Raw genomic sequence first — 21,827 nt, forward strand, 5'->3', positions numbered from 1 at the left:
ATCTGCGCCTTGCTTTGAACTCAATACTCATTTCCTAACAGTGTTTTCTGCAAGAACTCTTTCACCACATAAATCTTCAATTGCGTTGAATATCGACAGCACAACCTCCAGCTACAGTGAGGAATTTCACAATTACCAGTTGATCTTCGAACAAAACCTCCACGTCTCCAGGCCGTTTCAGAAACACAACTTACTTGATCAGTTACTGTGCCTCAATTGCTGTCATTTAATAAACAAAACCTGCACCTCTTAGAGATGAAGGATGGAGGTCTTCGAAATGAAGATTCACTGTTAGTTTCCTGAAATGACAAGAAATCTGGATTTTAGGACAAAATGGCACGTAGTGTATTTTTTGTGTTCACCTCGTATTTCTCCAAAGTGCATCATTCACAAAGTTGTTCTTTTTAAAGTAAATTTATTGGATTGCAATTTAGCGTTCTTTCAGAACTAACCTTATATGAGAAGTGAACCTACAGCTTAATGTGAGATCCGAACCATATGCAGTTCCACCGGGAATCGATCACAGATTCCTCGCCGAAATATTTCTCAACGTACAACAATATTGTTGTATTTTCAGTCTAACATTTGTACCGGTAAGAGGGCTATACACAGAAAAATCCATTAAAGAAATGCGTAATGTACTGATGGATGGTAACATAGATTACTAAATTATAAAAGGAGATACTTGTAGACGTATAGAGATCCAGTATTGCAGAGAGAGGAAATAAATTTATAGTAATGGCTTGTTTTGCATCGAAAAGTGACTGGCTTTTGACTCTCCTATTTTTATGAGTGTTCTCCTCTAATGGGGACGTTTGTCAAATGCTTGTTTCCCCAAACGCATTCATCAATGAGCTCATCAGTAAAGCACTGCAGATAATAAATAAAATATGGTATTCGGATTTCCCCGAGGCTTCCTTTCATGTAAATAACAGTTCGCAGATGGCGCTTGTGTTCGCACCTCATCAATAACAAATAATGTTCTTCATTTAAGATTTATAAACTTTTTCCTGCCCTTCATATGACATCTATGGATTAGTGTTATACACATGCTGATGTTTGTGAATGTGTAACTAAGCTCCACATACGCATTTTAACATTTATTTAAGGGATAGATTAAAGAATTCTGGTAACGTATACCGATCTCTACAAAATATGTCTGACTAAAATACGAAGGGACAATTATCCAAGAGACTGTAACTTTACATGGAATTTCTAAACAATATTTTGTGTTAAAACCTTTGGAATTATTTTAAAATTTAGATTTGTATTTGTATTTAAAAAAGTATAGTGTCATTTACATTTCTCGTAAGCATTAGTAATTCTTAAATTTCAGTTCTCCATTCTTTATAATTTGCTCTGTGAAATTAACCGTAGAAGCGATTCTTCCCACATCTCGGTCTATTAATTAATTTCTACTGTCTTTCGTCTTAAATATAAGCTACTGAATCTTCTTTCTAGATTAAAGGAGCAATTTCACTATGAAAATCTTCTAAAATAAGCGTTTTCCAATCTTCCTAGTGCCGTAGTCCCATGAATTCGAAACTGATCTTTTAAAACATTATGGGCCGGCCTTTAAATACCGAGTTTTTCACTGTAGACGACGATTTTTTTGACATATTTTAAAAATTCGTAGAATAAACAATTTTCATCACAATGTGATTTATTATACCACCGAGATTATAATCCACAAAACGTTACCTTTACACAGGCGTATAACATGCAACACTTGACATTTATTTTCTCACTTTTTAATATAAATATTAATTATGCAAATCAAGAATAATGTTATAATGTAACAAAAAGTATGAAAATACCTTATATACGTGTAATGTAAGGTATAGTTGGAAAACAGCCACAAACAGCCACAATGTGAGAGTTTACAACAATGATTCCTGTTATCTGCACATGAAAACTAAAGTATTATATGTAATTAGCCTTTGTGTATCTAAGTTCGAAACACTGTAGAACGCATAGATGGATACCACATTTGGGGCAGTAAAATGTAATCTCGTTTCGTGCCCACTTGCCTGTTTCTTTCTTATGTCTGTATTCACAAACTTTGCACGATTTGCATGGTCTTGATTTGTTGTCCGAAGATGGTACTTTCTCCATGCCGGAAATGTCGCCAACACCTAGTGACCCATTTGCCGGTAAATGTCGATCGTTGGTATAGCGACGCGTCGAAGGATTGCCACTAGTGTCTACAATCGGCGTATTGAAGTTACCACCGTGTAGTAGCGAGAACTTCGTTGCTATAGTACCTTTGGTGTATAGCTGTTTCATTTGCATAAATTTTGTTGGTAATTAAATTAGTATCGTTTTAGTAGAATAAAAAATTCTTGGCCAAGGAACTTATGTATATAGTGCTAAGTTTTTGCTTTGATTTATATATTTTAAAATGTTCTAAATTTTGTGTAAATGAAATCTTGTTATGCCTCTAACATATTTTTTAATTTAGCAGTTTTAAAAGGTTACAAAAAGAGCTCTGGACTTGACTCCCCTATATGCCGTGGGAAGCTTCGCTTTCTATTTTTGCTTTTTTCTTTTACAGGGAAGAAGGAGGAAATTGTGTGCAAAGCTGACCACTTGGCTCGAGGCTTGAGACTATATAAGCCAACCCACCCCTTCTTCCAGGATTCACTTTTTTAAAGAATTTCTTCGGGGACTCTCGTGCTCTGGTAATAGAGTTTACGCCATGTCCAAACATAGGTAAATAAAGTATTATTATTATTTTTTTACTTTAAGTATTTTTTGAACGGAGCGGGCAAAAGAGCTGCTACTAATAGTTTTAAGCAGATTTCTAAATAATGAAATCTGCACTTCATAAATAATAACTAAATCTCTATTTAAAAATGAAACATGAGCCAAAGTAGCCCGCAATAAGGATTCCTCTTTAAATTTTAATGCTAGCACTAATTCTGTCTAAAAGAGTAACTTGGGCAGTTACCTTCTTCGGTGCTCGCCGAAATAAACTTTTAATAAAGTTCTCTAATAATTAAAGGGCTCAAAAATTCACATAAACTGGAGTGAGGTTTAAATTTCTGTTCGGGCCCATAATAAATTTAAGTTTCTTTAGAAAAACTAGAGGAGCTTGTTAAAAGACAGTAGGCCTAATAGTGGACGTCTCTGCCTTTAAAAGAGCTTGCGGGTTACAAAGCGAGTAACCTCACGGCACATTTTTTTTTTTAACTAATCAATAAAGTGTTATCCTAGGGTAGTTCATGTCTTTTTAAATTTAAGATGGTACATTTTTTTTACCAACCTTAGTTTTAGGTTTATATCTTTTTTAATAGGCAGGATAAACGACAAAAAGAGGAGATATTCCTCCCGTAATCTATGAATCTTAGCTTCTTTTTTTTAACCTTTTATTACTATAGCATACGCCTAGATGAGATAAAAAAGCAAAATTCCCGCTTATATCTCTTTTCTTACTTTACTGGTTACTTCTGTAAATAAAAATGGCAAATGAATAAAAACGAAAAAAAGAGCAGGCTGATATAGCATCGTTTTGGTCCGTGTTCCTTCGTTTCTTCGCAGGGAATCGTGAAGGGACTAACACGAGTTATCGCAGTCATGTGTATGCGATAATTATTATATATTATTTTTCCTGATGAATTGTTCCTAAAGTTTCATGGCAGGAGTCAAGAGTAACTCCTGCGTCTACATCACGAAGTGAAAAATCTTGAGATGAGTCCCCATAATTGTATGAATTTAGGTGGCAACTGTCGCCGATCATTAGAAAGTGAATATGGAAGAACTATGAAATAAAGTAAATAGACACGTGTCATTTTGTTATAAAATTACATGGCGAATGCATTTTCTCTGACCTAAACGGTTATCGTGTAATATGCACAGTTAAAGGTGCACTCTGATTAGCCAAATTTAAAAGACCTCAACGATTTATCTGTCTACAAGCGATATTTTCTTCATCGCCTCCGACGCGAAGTGGGAAGAACACGCGGCTTGTAATCATAAGGTTGTTGGTTCAAGCACATCCCGGGGTACTATTTCTTTTACTTTTTTGAAAGTGTGTTTTAGACTCATCTTAATGTAACCAAATCACGCTTATAGGCGATTTAACGTATTTTGGGGAAGTAATTTTATGGTTCCGTCGCGTCTCTGCTGCTGGTGGGCTGCTGTTGGTATGTTTCGAAACGGAAGTGGGGCACCACGGATCGTCGATGCCAGGCCACCAATTTTTGGCGAGATGTTGTTTGTTGTCCATCAGTAGTTCATCAACGCTTACGGCATGGACATGGGGTTGTGTGGGACTGAGGGTGAACATCTTCGACACCATTTTCAGAAACGGAAGAAAAAAATCTCACCTTTCTACAAAGATACAATTACAGTTCAGTTGCAACAATAACTGAACACCTACGCCGCCTAGCGCTGGAGTCTGAACTACGTAGTCACAATTCACAAATACACGAAACGAAGTGCGAGCTTCGTCTATTGTTCCATAGCAATAAAAAAAATAGTGCAGTGTGAGCATAGCCCGTAGCCCGTTTAATAGGAGCTATGCTTGTAGTCCGTCCTGAATGTGTTAAAAATTTATTTTACACATCATAAAGTGATAGTTTAAATTTTTACAACACTAAATGTGTCATTTCTAACGATGCAATACTGTTATAAATGGAATGCAGATATTCGAAAAAACAACATCTTATATTGAGTATTAATTTATTCGTTCATTTCCAAAACGGCTCTTGTCCATTTAGAGCAAATCCCAGAAAACTTAGAAAAACTGTAGGATCTACATGTTTTGTAGAACTTTAAATACTTTAGTGTGTTCATGTGAAAAACTTGAACATCATCAGATATTTCCAGTTATAGAAGACACATTTATCCTACAGTTTTTCTCGATTTTCTGGAATTTGATATAAATGGACAAGATCCGTTTCGGAACTGAATGACTCAATTGAGCACTCACATAGTTTGATGGGTGATACTATTTTCCGAAAGTCAAACTTCCGTATATTTGGATTAAAATTGGTCAATTTAAAACGTAGATTTGACTCTATATTCACTGTGTTACTGTATTTGTTTTTTTATATGTACGAGATGTGAAAATCTCTCCCATAAATATTTAGTATCAAGTAGCAGCAGATTCTTAGTCATTTTGGGAATTTTAGGATAAACAACATTAGAATGGAACCAAAGCTCCAGTGATAGTAGCAAAGGAAATGGTATTTTGAACATCGAATCACAAGAAACGTATTTTTCATATTTTCATATATTTTCCATTCTTTGCTCGTAATTTTGTTATTTCTCCTTACGTAGGCTACTTCTGTATTCTGTTTTCAATTGGTTAGAATCTAGGTAATACACATTACAACTACCCAAAATGTGGGTAACATGATAAATTTAATTAAAACAAAATGTCCCGTGGACCCCCCTTAAATCTGTTCCCTGGGAGTGCGAGGACCATAGATTAGAATACTGTTCTAAAATCATAAAGTAGAACAAACGTCTTTAGTGCAGGCAATTCCTTTACAATACCACCACCCAGCCACGAATCCGATATAAAACGTAGAAAACGTGAGCATAATTGTTATACTGGTTTAAAAGTAAAAGAAAGCAAAAAGAAATAAAAACCGCACTTCATAAAGTCGGAATCTTATATCACCCTACTTTAATATGCGAAAGATCAGTCATCAGTACTATAGGAATGAAAATTCTCCCGCAGTATGCGATTATGGACGTACCCTTAGTATGTATTTAAAAAAAAATAAGGAAGATAATAATATCAAATAATGAAAATGCCATGAAATCTTTATGTTTCACGTCCCATGGTTATGCCACTTAAGCTAAATGAGACGGCGAAGCTGAGAAACGAATGAAATGATGAAATAAATAATGTGGGAGCGAAAAGGAGAACCACGAAAAAACCCACGCACATCGTGTTTGTCCATCACAAAGTTCACTTGGTGCGAGCTTGGGTTGAACCAAAGACCCCATGCACCAGAGGTGAAAAAAAGCAAATATGGGGACGCAATACAATAATGAAGACTCACTAAGGAAAACGGTTCTAAATTTAATAGACCTCCGGAATGGCATATTCCCTATATGATATGTACATAATCGAATTATCATTTTCACAAATTAAACATATTAACGAATTAAGTATATGCGTATTTAACATTTTACCTTAGAATAAGGAGATATTCTACAGAAACTTAAAAAAAGAAAAAGATTTAATGCAGATCAATCTCAGTACATCAAGTCTCTTAAATCATTTTATACTCTAGAGTTATTGAAATATGTACTGTATTTACAAAATACAAAACACAATTTGTTCGGAAAAGTTCGTTCAAAAAGCTCTCTCATTTTGTCCGTTAATCCCCGTTTTCGTGTTCTTGAGAAATAAAAAGTAATATTAAGATAAGATAATTTGTGGTTTTCAATGAAATTTTTATATATATTGTAATAAATTACAAACTTACCAGTAAATCATCTTCTTGAAATTTTCTGAAAACATAATATTACAATATTATAGAGTTGTTAACGATATATTAATCTATAATATATGAACATACCGGTAATGACTGAAACCCCCTTATGAGAAAATCGTGTATTTTCTATCTTTTAAAACCCTCTAATCAAGTTCTTTTAATATTGCATGTAGGGCGAAAATTCGAAACACTTAATTGAAATTTAAAAGTTTACATGTTACACTTTGCTCCTTCAGACCTTTTTGTATATGGATGGTCTAACAGATATAAGAAGTTTTTTTTTTTTTTTAGCACGTATGTGCTTAGTGAAATATATAAATTCTTATTGCCCTTGAATTAGAGTTTTTGACAATCGCAAGACTTTGCAACAACAGTGACTAAAAAGCACAAGTAGATTATTCACGTAAGTATCAAGATTCATGGAATGCTAACAGCGTGCGGGACCTTCTCAAGCACATCGTACTGCTGCAACTGAACATGGCAAGGACGTGGCAAGTCCACTGAAGGAATGTGGAGCCATGCAGTCTCTATTATCGTCCTTAATTCAATAGTTGTCGCAGGTGTAAAATCCTGGGCAAGACTTGCTTTTTGGATGATATTCCACAGTTCATATACGATGTTGTAGAGCGCCAGGTTTCAAATGGCCGGAATGTTCTTAACCCTTGTCTGCATGGTTCGGAAGATATATGCTAATGCATAGGCAGGGCCTCTAAGGCCCTGTATGTTGTTTAACGTGCTAAAAAAAAATTGTATTTTGAATTTGATGCAAATTATTGCTTGTAGCTTTGTTATGGCTTAGTTTAGTGCACAATAGACTAACAATGGACATTTTCATAAGTATACAAATTTTAAAATAATGTTTACAATTATGGTATATTTATTACGATTAGTAGAATATACAGAAAAACACACTGTAATTTAACATTGAAGAAGGGAAACATTGAGGAACCTAATTTATGAGATTAGGCTTTCATTTCAGTTGGAATGTCGCATTTGTTTCGCTTTAGTGTTTCCACAATCGTAAGTCGTTGTTGTAGCACATACTTAGCCAGATCTATACTAGCAAAGAAATTATCCATGGTAATATTTCGTGAAGCTCCAGCAACGGTTTTGCAGAATTATTATTATTATTATTATTATTATTATTATTATTATTATTATTATTATTATTATTATTATTATTATTATTATTATTATTTATCATATTCATTTCCAGAATTGTTTTAACTGGTTCATTTGGTTTTCTTCCTGTGTATACGAAACCATCAACGCCATATGATGATTGAGCGTCGCATAATCAAAATATTTTTATTCCATACTTTGAAGGCCTTTTTTCGCATATATTGAACGAACCCATTTCTAGCTGTTCATGTACAGTCGATTCTTCACTCGGAACAATCACTTTTCTGCTGTTTTCAGGAAATACATTCCACAAAAAACGAATAGATGATAGTTTGTGATTTTCAAGACGGATTTGCCTTTTACGTTTATCGTCAAATTGTAAGGCTTTCTTTATGTTTTCAAACCTATTGATAGACATACTGGTTTTGAAATTGGGTTTCACTTCATAGAGAGGACTGTTCCCTGATGGGCACATCGCAGCTTTTTTCTGCTCGTGGTAGTAACAAAATTCCAAGATCATTCGTTTTGTCCAGACTAACATTTTCCAACTTTTTTCGTTTCTACGTTTGTACAGTGTTCCCTCGAAATTTGTACAGTGTAAAATTTCGATTTCCTTCGAAATGAAACAGTCAAAGGTATATTTTGAACGTGTTGTTTTCACTTCCTTTGAAACAACTGGATAACATTTCATTATATTATGTGCTGGAGTCCGTGATGGAGGACGGGATTCCTTGCTCCAAATTGTGCCGTTTGGACTAACATATGTATCGGAATCATTAATAGATGAATCTTAATTAGCATCATTATGACTGTTGCTTTCAGAGCCTGATGACGTATCGAAATATTCATCAGTTACACTCTCTTACTGAACTATGATTGGATTTTTCATCCTCAAACTTCTCGCTATTACTGTTCGACAACACACTATCATCAAGCCATTCATTTACAATACAGGCAAAATCTTCACATACTCTCTTCGTAGTTGATCTTCCAGTAGACGTAGATACCATTTTGCACTATAACCAAGAACTAACAGAAAGTGCACGCCAAAATAACCGGTGCACTGAAGATTACACCTTGTCACAGTAAAGTATGAAAGCAAAGGATGAATATAGATGGGGGCCCGGGCCCCTGCCGAAGGAGAGGGCAGGGTGGGGCCCGGGGCCCCATCTGGCTCATGAAAATGTATACGTAATATAGCAAACCACGTATATTAAATACCAGAAATATCAGACGTAATATAAAAAAAAATTCTTCGGGCGCCCCTGTTGAATATATATTGCTTTATTGTTCGAACAAAGGAAATAAGTTAGCAGAACAATGCTAAATAAATGGCTGATAGATTATGTAAAAAAATCTAATTTTATTTACAAAAATTGTCAAATAATTGGCACACCATTAATATTCCATTAGGGCTTCCCAGGTCCTGCATATGAATTTATGGCGTTACAACATTAAATCAAATTTTACTGATTTATAGATAACGTAAAAGATATTCTAAAGCTATTGATGAATGCATAAAAGAATGATAGAAGAATACACAAATAACAAGACTTGTTGATTGAATAGATCTGCAATAGCTGTGAAAATAAAATTCTGAAAATAATATACATACAAGGGTTAAACCTGTTGTTCACTATTGTGGTCCGATGACATGGCACATTGTCATCCTGATAAATCCCAGTGTTGGCAGTACACAAAATTCACAAGCCACAGGTAAACTTAGCGATGACCGGTCAACATCTGGTTCAAATGGAACGAGAGCTCAAAGCGTGCTATATAAACACACTCCAAACAATTACGAAAAACAACTTCTCATTCCTTTGTTAATATGAAGGCCAGAAATACAGTGAAATAAGATAAGAAAAACTATAAATATAAATAAAATTATATATGTGTCGGATTGTTTTATTAAACATGTATACTAGGGTGGAGTGAAAAGAGAGGCAAAAAAAATTTTTTTTTCGAAATTCGATTTTGGATAGGGAGCAAAAGTACTTTACCATGGAAAACTTCAATTCTGTAAAATAATTTTTAGCGGGGACGCAATGGGCCTTAAGTTTGATAGATTATGCAAATAAATGAAAAGAGGTCAATGTTTTTTTAAAAAAATCTAAATTCCAATTTGGATATGGGGCAAAAGTTGATCATATCGTAGTACTTTACCATGAAAAATTTCAATTCTCTAAAATATTTTTAGCCTGGGCACAATGGGCCTTAAGTTTCGTAAATTTTGTAAACAAATACACGTTTGTTATGTATTTGTGTATGTAATCATCAGACAGTTCTTCCCTTGAAGTAGACTGTAATTTGAGGGTGTTAAGATTCGTTGTCGTGACGAGTTGAATTTCTAAAGATACCGAAGTTCATATTCTGTGTTACAGGCTAAACAAAGCCAGAATTCACCACTAGAGGTGGCTGCCGTCGAGTTCAATCCCACACACCCGCCAACATTAAATTGAATGTTTCATAAGTTTCGTTTACGTCTTCCTGCAAAATACTGCGACTTTGTCTCAAAAGAATGCATGTATTTTCTTGAGTAAATTTTGGAACGAATAGAGAAATCGCTCTCTCGTGCCCCACATACTGAAAGAAGTTTCACTAATCATCTTCACTAATCTTTCCACTACTTACGTATGACATTTGAACTCAGAGATATCAACACATGTATTTTCTGAAGCGCGAATTTCTTGCAATTTTTCATCTTTCTCACGAGTCAGTATTAGCGTTCTGTTATGTTACACTCATTCCAGTTTATCATTTCTGTGTAATTATTAGTCTCGAAGTTTAATACTGGCACTTCGAAGGAACGAATTTCAGAAGCTTTAGACTGCTTTCTGGATTGGAATATATTATCAGCAGCAAGGATTCGTGTAGTTGATCTGTCGACACCAATCATGGGAATGAGAATGTTTTAAGGATTCGCATAGAATGTATTTCTGAAAATTATTTTATTGACTGGAGTCTTGTATGGTTCTTGCAAACATTGCGAAAGTTTTATGGTCAGGAACAAATGTTTAGCTCCGTATTTGACAAGAGGTTTCAGTTTTATGTTGAACCACACTGGTGCATATACTTTTACCACGAACTTTGATAGAGTTTTAAGCTCCTCTGAAGGATTTGGCATTGATATATACACCTATAGACGCTAATATCTGTAAGCCACTGTTAACCAGCAAACATGCCCAAGTTTCCCAGGTTTCTTAATCTGCTAGGCTTTTATCAGTCTCATATTATTACATATTGACTATTTCACACAAGTACCTCTGATCATAACTGAGATCATGCACATTTAGGAGTGTAGGAGGTTTTGAAGAAATCTTTTCGAAGCCGTACACTGAATTTGTTTCACAATTCACAAATGATCTACCAATAGAGCCAAAGAAAGTGTAAGGGCCAGTACTTACACCACCGATTTCTTCTAGTAAATGACGAAGTGGTAGTTCAATGAAATACAATAAGCATATGCACCACTGCAAGGGCATCCCTTAATGGTTTTCGAGCACTCTAATCACTCCTCCTTTTGACTCAACATTAATATCAGTGCCATCACAGCCGATAGCTACCACATCTGAGAGGTCCACATTATTTTCTTGTAATTCGTGGCAGATAAAACTAGCAACATTCTTTGCAGATGCTGATCCGGTCAAAGCATTTCCGGCATAGCCGAGAAATTTGTTACCCGTTTCTACACGGATAGAATAATGTTCTTTCATCTTCATATCTCTGACTTCCGGACATCGTGAGCGTTTGGTCTTTCTTCCAACCAAAATAGATGTCACGGGGTTTCACTTTATTAACAGTTCCTACACTTATACCATTTTTCACAACCTCTTTGAATTTTACTTCTGTCAATTATGTTTTGCGACTGCTCTAGACTCACATATTTAAAATCTTCCAAAACCGCAGTAGCAATTGCTGCAATTTTTCTTCTAGTCACGCCGGTTTTCTCCTTCACTTTTGCTAATGTTGGGACGAATTTTCTCATTTCTGTGCATCCAATCTGTTCTTGCTCTCTTGTCTTCTTCAAAGGATATTTCCAACTAAAATATGATCTCCCCCAGCTTCAGTGTGTTCTTTATTGCCTTCCTATCTTGCTTCCGAAGATGACAAGTAGCCTGAAGATTCGATAATGTAACTAGTAGAGTATAATACTCTCGTTGAGAGCTTCACCATAACATCGCTTTTTGGCTTTCTTTCCTTCTCTTTTCTTGCGTTTCTTTGTCCAAAATATCAATAATACCGAATATCATTTTTTACTCACCACCCAGCGACACAACTAGGCTAGTTGTCTCCCGGGGCAAGAGCTCGCCTTAGTGTCCCCCTCCCCCCGACCAAACAAACCAAAAGGCTCCCCAACTATACCTGATATTGGCATCAGACAGTAGTTCTCCTATTCCATTCTTTCTTCAAGTGATAAAGCTTGATTAACTGATTGACAAATAATCTGACAGTAGCATTCTTGACACATTCTTGCAGTCTTAACGAAATAACAGCAAATCTGAATGTTTTTGGAATTATATTGGGGTGTGGAAATGTGTAGAATAAATCAACAGTATTTTGTTTTAAAATATAATAAGGCGGTATATGGAAAAAGGGCAGGGCATATAGCCTATATGCCCTTTTTCCGGAGATCATTTTATCGAATTCTCCAGTCTTTCAAGAATATCGTCGACAGCGTCACAAAGTGTCGTATCTCAAAAAAATCGAAAATTGAGATATTTTACTATGTGGTTGCATACACTGACTTCTACAATTTCCCAAAACGACACATCTGTAATGTGCGTTATTTTGACGGTGGTGATGACGTCACTATGTCGTATCTTAAGATGAAGCATATAAACCATTTTCACAAACAGTCGTATCTTGAGTTACGACAGTTTGTGAGCAACAAATCTTTTCCAACTGGACAGATACGCCTATATTCAAATCAATTTGTTTATATATACAAAGTGGCCCAAAAGTAGGTATACAGTCCCGTACTGATAAACTTATTGCTTTTTATATCATTTCTTATTGCTATCCATCAGGTAGACTTAGTTTCTTTATTATTTGTTCTTAATGTCTTTTTACTTATATTTTAAGCTAGGAACAGGCGAAGCAAATAAACTTATGAGCTAGAATGTTATACTTGATCAATGCGGGGCTGTATCCATATATATTTACACGGTATGGGTCGTCCTCAGGTGCGGATCGAGGAGAAGGTCTTTAGATATAGAGATTAGCTGCGAAGATAGTGAATGAGCAGTCGCGGACAGACAAGGAGTGGCCCTCCAGCTTGGGGATTTGGGTGAGGCTAACAACCTCATCCTGTAAAAAAAGGACACTTTTTCAGAAACATTCACAGGACCCTCGGACCAGGACTGATAACTTGGCACGACCTCAGCAAAACAAAAAGTCTTTATAGGGCAGGCGCGTTAAAATCCGTAACGAATGAGTTAGAGAAATACAGAATGGACCTAGTAGGAGTTCAGGTTGGTTGCTATGATGGGGTATGCGGTGCAAACACGTAAGAACATCAGAGAAATTTATCTCCGATTCTTTGAATCTCGGCATGGACAAAATGAGGGAGATTCAGTCCACAGTGCTCTAAGCACATCTATTAAGCACTGTGGCAGTAATTTTGTACCCTCGCAACTTGAACCGATTGTTAAACTGGCAAGGAAAAAGAACCCATATACCATTCATTGTGTTGACAGAAGCGATGTGCGAGACTAGATCTCTGTCCCAATGTCTTTGCATTCTGTCAGTTAGACGTGACGAAAATGGAGATCCAATCAATTGGACGGAAATTCGCGAAGTGAAAGTGAACAAAGTCTATCCAAACTGCATTCAGTTTAAGATAAGTCATTTTGAGGACACTTACAGAACTATTTCCCTGAAAAGAACGCAGATTGAATCCACCAGATAGAAGTTCCTACTTTGCAGACTTGTCAAAAATTATCTCCAGAGAAGTACGAGGACACGTTACCATTGTGTCCGGGCCAAACTCCAATCATTCGAGACCCTGAACATGTTCAATTTTACAGAAACTTACCACATTAGCTATCCTTGTGAAGTGCAATATCAAAGCATACAATTTGCAAATTACTTTGCAAGTTTTTACCAGAGAAGCAAGAAATTTCCTGCGCTTTTGAACCACTTCCGCTTACATTTGGCTTCTGCGGCGACATCTGTCACCGTAGCATGAAAGCTTTGTCTGTTCGTTGACGCATCAGCCACGGTGAATATAACAACGCATTTGTCAGTGTGGTGTGTAAAAATCGCTCGTGATCATGTCAGCGTCAAATGAAGTTTTTAGAGCTTGCTTGCTTTACGACTTTAAATTGGGGACAAATGGTGCGGAAGTAGCTAGAAAAATATGTGTTGCGTTCAGAGGGTGTAACAAGTAAAAGTACAGCACAAAAATGGTTCCAGACCTTTTCAACTGGTGACGAGACCTTGTAAGATAAGCCTCGCTCTGGGAGGTCTAAATCAGTGGATATGGACCACCTGAAGGCCGCTATTGAAGATGATTGCAGTCAAACATGTGAGGAACTTGCTCACCGATTCGAGGTAAGCAGGGAAACCATTCGGGTAAGTCTGCATCAGTTGGGGAAGATCTGGAAACTGGGTCAGTGGGTTCCTCACCAGCTGACTGCTACGAGCCAAGTTCTAAGACTGAATATCTGTTCATCTTTGTTGACGAGACACAAAATCTGTCCAATTTTGGACCTATATTAACTTGTGACGAGAAGTGGGTCATGTATGACAATAAATACTGTCATACCATTGGCTATCACCGAATGATCCGAAGCCTTTGACTGCAAAACCGAACATCCATCAACGCAAGGTTTTGCTGTGTTTGGTGGACTACAAACGGTATCGTGCACTACGAATTCTTGGAACGTGGTAAGACAATTACCAAAGATGTGTACTCATCACAACTGAGAACGGTAGCCACCAAACTGAGCCAGAAACAGCCAGCACTAGTGAACAGAAGAGGTGTGCTCTATCACCAGGACAACGCGCGCCCTCACACCACAAAACAGACGCTGGAGGTAATCTCAGAACTTGGTTGGGAGTTTCTACCTCATCCTTCCTACTCCCCAGATGTCGCCTCTTCGGATTACCATTTATTCTTGGTCATGGACTTCTTTATGCGTGGCAGGCAGTTCAAGACTGAAAAGACGTCAAAAATGCAGTTGCTGAGTTTTTCGAGTCTCGGGAACAAATATTCTACAAAACTGGCATTTACAAGCTTGCTGAGCGCTGGGAGAAGATTGTAGAAGCAAATGGGGGCTATTTTGCCGAATAAATAAACCGTTAAAAACCTTGTAATTGATAGTTTTCTTTCATAGTATAAAAGCGCACGAACTTTCTTGCTTCCCTGGTATATTCTGGCAATGACAACTTAATAGCATTATTTTATGTTATGGTTAGTACGCTCTTAATGTTGTGTTTCTTGTGTGTTCTCAGGAATTTCGTTTCACCCTCAAGAATCTAAGGAAGCGTTTGTCAAAATATTTTGTGTAATAAACACGAAGTTTTTCAATAAAAGTACAATATATTCCGATTGTTCATCTATTAATGTAGTTCTCAGTATAAAAAATATGCGTCGTATCTTTCATACAAGAGAGGATTACCATCGTCACAAACTGTCGTATCTTTTTCCCGCCAAATTTTCCACAAGGTTTTACAGGCAAATTCCATAAAACTTTCTACACTGATTTCTTATGATTTAAGTTAAAACTTGGTAAATTTTCACTCCTTTCGGTAAAATAGATTTTGAGTTATGGCTGTTCAAAGTTGTGTGAAAACCTAAAAGTCGCTCTCCTGAAAAGTTTAGAAAACTGACATACGACAGTTTGTGACGCTGTCGACGATATGTGGTGTAATTTTCATCAAGATATTTAAAAAATTGAGGTTGGTACTGCTGTTTTGTGTCGCGTGCAGAGCTGTATTTTGGCGGTAATAGATTCGTACTGCAGTCCATTGTGTTTTCTGGTTTCGTCTTAAACCTAAACATGAACGCCAGTAACAGCAATGATTCTAGTATTGGGGAAAGCAAAAAGAAGGGTAAGAAAATATATATTCAGCGAAGAAACAAGAAGAAAGAAGATATTAAGCCTAAGCATCTTCGAAGCGAAGAGTATGTCAATGCAGGAGGGGAAACGTATCAGCAGCAATAATTTCAGGTACTGTTCTAACTGTTGTCTTAAATCATATTGGGAACAGTTTTCTGTGGATACACAAAACGAAATATTTGCAGGGTTTTACAATCAACAGGAGAAATCATGACAGGACTCATTTTAGCTAACTGTATGGAACGAAGCAAAACGTCGTCTAGAAAGAGGACTGTGAATCTCAAGAAGGAACGTTTCCACACTTGGTCGTATTTCCTGTGTGTTAACGGAAGAAAAATGCCGGTATGTCAGCAGTTCATACTAAAATTGTTACTAGTGTCCGTGAAGCGGCTGCGTGTTATTCAAAGTAAACTACTGGCAAATGCAGACTTCAGGGAAGTAAGGGGGTCTCCCGCGAATAGGCCTCACAAACTGCAAAACAGTATGTTGGAGCTAATGTCAGAACATTTAAATACTATACCCAGTGACTGGAGTCATTATTACTCGCATAAGACTAATCTAAAATACTTTGAGAATCCTAATCTATCGATAAAGAAACTTTATGAACTTTTCCGCGAGTATTACAAAGAGAAATCTGGCACTAATCTGCGTATGAACTACAAAACATATTTCCGCTACTTTTCCACTGAATTTTCATATGCCTTTGTTAGACCCAAAACCGACACTTGTGATTACTGTGCTGCATGTGAACTGACGTTGAAAGACAACCCCGGTGCTGAATGTGCATTATCATATGCACTTCATAGACGCAAGGCGGCAAGATGAAAATAAATAAGGAATCATTATGTGCAGAAGGCAAAACAGGATATGTCTTAATTAGTGATGGAATTTGATTATGCTTAAAATTTTCCGGTTCCACGCCTAAACGTAAACACACAGCTTCACAAACGACTACTGTGACTCTATTGTTTCAATGTTCATGCTTTCAATGATAATTCATCGTACTGTTATTGCTTCATGGAAACTGATGGTAAAAAGAATGCTAATTCAGTGGCTTCTTTTTTGTATGACTGTTTAGTGAAGAAACATCAAGAATACTCCAATGTCGAGACGATTGTATTGTTTTGTGGTGCAGCTGGAGGTCAAAATCGGAACCTCACCATTCTCAAATTCTTAGCGTGGTTTGCCAAGACCAATGATCTTGTAATAATACAAGTATTTCCAGTACGTGGACACTCATTTTCACAATGCGATCGCAATTTTGGACTTATTAGGAAGCACATTAGCAAAAAGGAAGTAATGGGAACAGGGAAACCTTATCTTACTGCGATGGTATGCTGCAGACGCAACCCCAGTCCGTTTCAAGTTCTAATGGATCTATTGAAACAATAAGAGAACGGATTAAGCCATTTGTTCCTATCCAAACCTGTCTCCAACCGCCACACATTTATGATTATGAAATACATCATGATAAAGGTGAACCAATCTGGCTCTCTGCTTTGTTCCGAAAATTACCTCCCTGTCTATAAGCCATTCAGATTTTGGAATCAGAGAACACCGCGAGACCGTATACATCTTGACCTTGAAATCATGCCGTATCCAGAGCTCATAGTGTTGCCAGACACGACAAGCAAAATTACACACACCTTCCGTCCAGATTGCACAATTTTACACACAAGCTGTAAGACAGTGCACACAGCATTACACAAAACATAACCACCTATCTATATGTATATTATGTCTAATGATGTACATACCTATACGTACACTCATGTCGAAAATGATTGTCGCATATCTATAGCAGGCTTGTTGAGCGAATATATTTGGATAATGATATCGCAGGGTACATTTAACACTCTTACTATGTGTATAATCGGAAGAGACATGTACGTGGTAAATTTCATGTCAAAAGATCTGTAAATAAGAACAATATAACGAAAAAACTTTTCTTGTTCATTTACCAACATTTGATATACTCATTATAATTTTCGCATTTATAATTTTTTTTCTATGAAATTTAGCACAAATATACATTTCCCGATTATACACATAGTAACAGTACTAGAAGTACCTTGTGAGTTTATTATCCAATTATATTCGCACAACACGACCGTTATAGATAAGCGACAATCATTTTGAACATGAGTGTACATTGACCAGCGTTTGAATTATTATTATTATTATTATTATTATTATTATTATTATTATTATTATTGTAAAACCGTCACCTTCCCTCCCAGTTACTTTTATTTTACTTTCAACCATGCGCGCCGACTACGTGGGTGCTCCAGGGCACCGGCACCAACATAAATAATTTTATGGGTGCGGCTCACCCACAAGATTTTTAACTTGAACCCGGGTTTGAACCAGTTTCTCTTGCGTTTAAATCAGTCGTGTTACCGACTGAGCTATGGCAGCCCAAATTTATCCTTATAGTACCGATATATTTTACTTTCTCACAGCACAGGCCTTTATGACATTGCACATAAAATATTTTAACTAAAAGTAAATCAATCAAACATCGAGACTTCCCTGAAAACATATAGGCTAATATGACCCGTCATTGATATGCACCCACATAAATCTTGGAAAGTCTGCGCCATTGCTTTCAACGTACTTAATGTTTTCAATTGAACATCGGCCACTCTGTCGTTCATCTGTTTGCAAAAGGGCATTTTCTTCACAAGTGGTGAGAAGACAAGACTTCTTACCACCTCCGCCTCATGTTCTGGCCAACATCGAGGGTCAACATTTATCCACATTGCTTGCTTGAACAAAGCGTCTTTGCCTGGGGATGTCATGACACCCGCCTCTAAAAAACAAGAAGTGGGGTACCAAGGAAGCAAGATAGGTTTGATCATACTGTAGAGAAAATAACAAGAGATTAACAATAATAAAAAATAACTTGTTATTTTCTCTGTGGTTTTATTGCGCTGGCCTGGAGTCAGGCGTTGGAGCTCGTAGTTTTTAGAAGGCAATTTTCAAAGGGAAAAAATGGTGGAAATAATGAATATTTGAATGAAAGGAACTTCGTAAAAATCATCAATGATCAAAATTTTTAATTGTGCCAAATTATACACAAAATGCACACAGATTGGCATTACACACAAAATGCACAAACAGGCCAAAATTGCACACATTTTGTGCAATTACACACACATTGGCAACGCTGGAGCTCAACCACATAGAAATCAAAGATGTAAGAGCTCTATACAGATTTCTGAAGGACGAAGACAAAGAGTGGCTGCAAAAATTATTTGATCGTTAGACTTCACCTTCTGGAAGCATTTGCAATTTGATGCCATGTTCATTGCATGAAATTTGGTAATAAACATTGGATAATGTAAGTAATTTGGTTATTACATTTGTATCTATGGAAAAAGGGCATATAAGGTATTTTTTTATATTACATCATTCTGAAATATTTTTTCAACACAGCAAGTATAAATGTCTATAATTCCATACATTAAATTCCAAAGTTTATTTTTATCATAGATACCCCGTGAAATAAGCACCATGCATTTACGTATTCAACAATGACAACTTTGATAGCGATTTTCACGAAATGGTATTTTTGCGTATATGCCCTTTTTCCATATACCGCCTCAATTATGAAAAACAATGAAGCTGTTGTCTCGAGTACACTCGAACATTTTACAAATCTCTTAAATCGATGTAAGTTAAAAGAAAACACAAAAAGCTGGAACTAAAATTTAACCTTACGGCCTCTTTTGGATGCAAAGGTTTTTATAATGTCCTCAAAACATTCAAGCTAACTTATGATCTATGTATATGATCCTAAGGTTGGTGAGTCGCTGTTGCCCTCTTAAGTTTCTGAGGAAATTTTTTTATGATCTTTAGTTTGCTAAAACCCCTTTCCTTGCTTTATAGTGAAAATAATTATTTGCCCAGTTTTGCACCCCCCAATTCGACGCCTGGGACACAAGCCCCGTTCCCCCCTAGTTACGTAACTGTCACCACCAACCAAACTATCGTACTATTAACAATACTGCCAAAAGTTCATTGTAGGACATCAGAAGACTTATTAAATAGCAAAAAGCTTCTTTATGACAAACTCGCAAAATGCTTATAGTTGATCACTTTTCGTCTTATTATTCCCAAGTTTCAGGACCATTGCGCCCCGGCTAAAAATAATTTTAGAGAATTAAAAATTCATGTTGTTATCTATTGACAAAGGATGCATCTTTTGCCCTCTATACACAATACAAATTAAAGTCTACTTTCAGCGGAGATTTGCTAAATAGTTACATAGTAAACGGAAATTGATTTGCAAAATCTCAAATTTAAAGCCTCTTGCGCCCCGGCTAAAAATTATTTTAGAGAGTTGAAATTTTCCATGGTAAAGTACTACGATATAATGCAACTTTTGCCCCCTATCCAAATTCGAATTTCGCAAAAAAAAAAAAAAAAAAAATCGCTCCACCCTAATGTATACACTTAATTGGACATTAAACTAAAACATTACGCTCGTGTTTCTACGCACGAAAATAATGACTTTACGTTATTAGCGCATTAAGCTTATGTCAGAAAATACTTTCGAGAAAAATAACAGTGAAAGACCCAATGTGAGAAATATGAAATGTAATCCTGATATGAATGTTATGGAATGCTGGAAGAAATTTGACATAGCAAAATGCATCATAAACATAAAAGAATCATTGGAAGAACTGAAGCCACACACATTGAAGTCATGCTGGAAAAAACTGTGGCCTGCTCTGACTGCGGAAAATGACGAAGAATGTGTGCAAATTCAAACTTTGACTGCAAGCATAGCCGAAATTGCGAATGGAATAGGACGAGATGGGTTCGAACAGATAGAATCAAGTGACATTCAGGAATTGCTTGAATCGCAAATGAAGATTTGACTTGGAGGAAATGTTAAATTCACAGCCCATTGAAGAAGAGGCATCAACAAGCACTGGAAAAGTGATATTTAATTTGAAAAATCTTAGTGAAGGTTTAAGAATGGCAAATGAGCTTTGTGATTTCTTTATGAAAATTGATCCGTCTATGGAATGAAGTCTTATTTTTAAGAGCCAAATTGCTAATGCCACTGCTGAATATCAGTCTGAATTGAAGGAGCTTTTAAAAATTGCCAAGCAAGAAAAAATTAGAAAATTCTTCAAACCATTGCCTAAGCCTGAAGAATAAATTATAATCCCATATAAATTACCATTCCGTATTCACGGTTTCTGTATCCGCGGCATATTTATGGAACATATACCCCGCGAATAAAAAGCTTTTACAGTATTTTCTATTGCTGATTGCCTTGCCATAAATCTCCAAAAACTAATACTTCATTCTTCTATCTTTCTCATACTAATCCGGCTTTTTTTTTTTTTTTTTTTTTTTGTCGTACTTTTAATAGTTGTTTTACCACACCATGTGCTACCTGCGATTCAATAAAATAACGGATTTTGAAACTGTTATTTGCTGGTAAAATAACAAAATAAATAAATAAATAAAAATAAACTGACTCTCTTTAGCTTGTAGGTTAATTTTCAGTAAGTTGTTGCAGATTTAGTTTTGGTACGTTTTTGCAAGTGTTCCAAAATTATAAATGTGTCTGGAAATAAAATTCTGTTTAAATAAGCCTGTATTGTAGCATTCAACCATAAAACTTTAAAGTTTGTGATGCAAATAACAGTTGATTATTATGCCTCATCTTTTGTTCTAGTTCCCTTGTCAAGATTCATTTTAGGATTGTTCATGCTTAGAGAAAATTATTCATAAACATTCCTCATAATGAACGAATTCGTTCTGTGTAGAACTTTCATATCATTGACCTGTGTTTTCGTGACAAGTCTGAAAGTGTCTAATCATCCTCTTTTTCATTTCTGGAATACTCTTTGACCTTAGTGGCTATATTCCATTCTAAGTTGAGTTGAGCTGATTTTGAGTTTAAATTCCTTTCCAGCAGCGAGGCTACATGAGACGTGGACCTACTGATTAATGTGGAATCAGAACCACATGAGCTCCTGCCGGGAATTAAAACCGGGTCTCCCATATATTCGTTTCTGTCATACCTATGAAGAGTTCTTTGTTAATATATGTACATTTTGAATAACTATCATCCGGAACATCAACTATAAAGTCTATGTGTTGAATGGTATAATACTCGTTTATTTTCACTGAACTGTATTTCCAGATACATTCATAGCTA

Source organism: Thermobia domestica, chromosome 14, assembly GCF_964235325.1.
Source record: "Thermobia domestica chromosome 14, izTheDome1.hap1.1, whole genome shotgun sequence".
NCBI lineage: Eukaryota > Metazoa > Arthropoda > Insecta > Zygentoma > Lepismatidae > Thermobia > Thermobia domestica.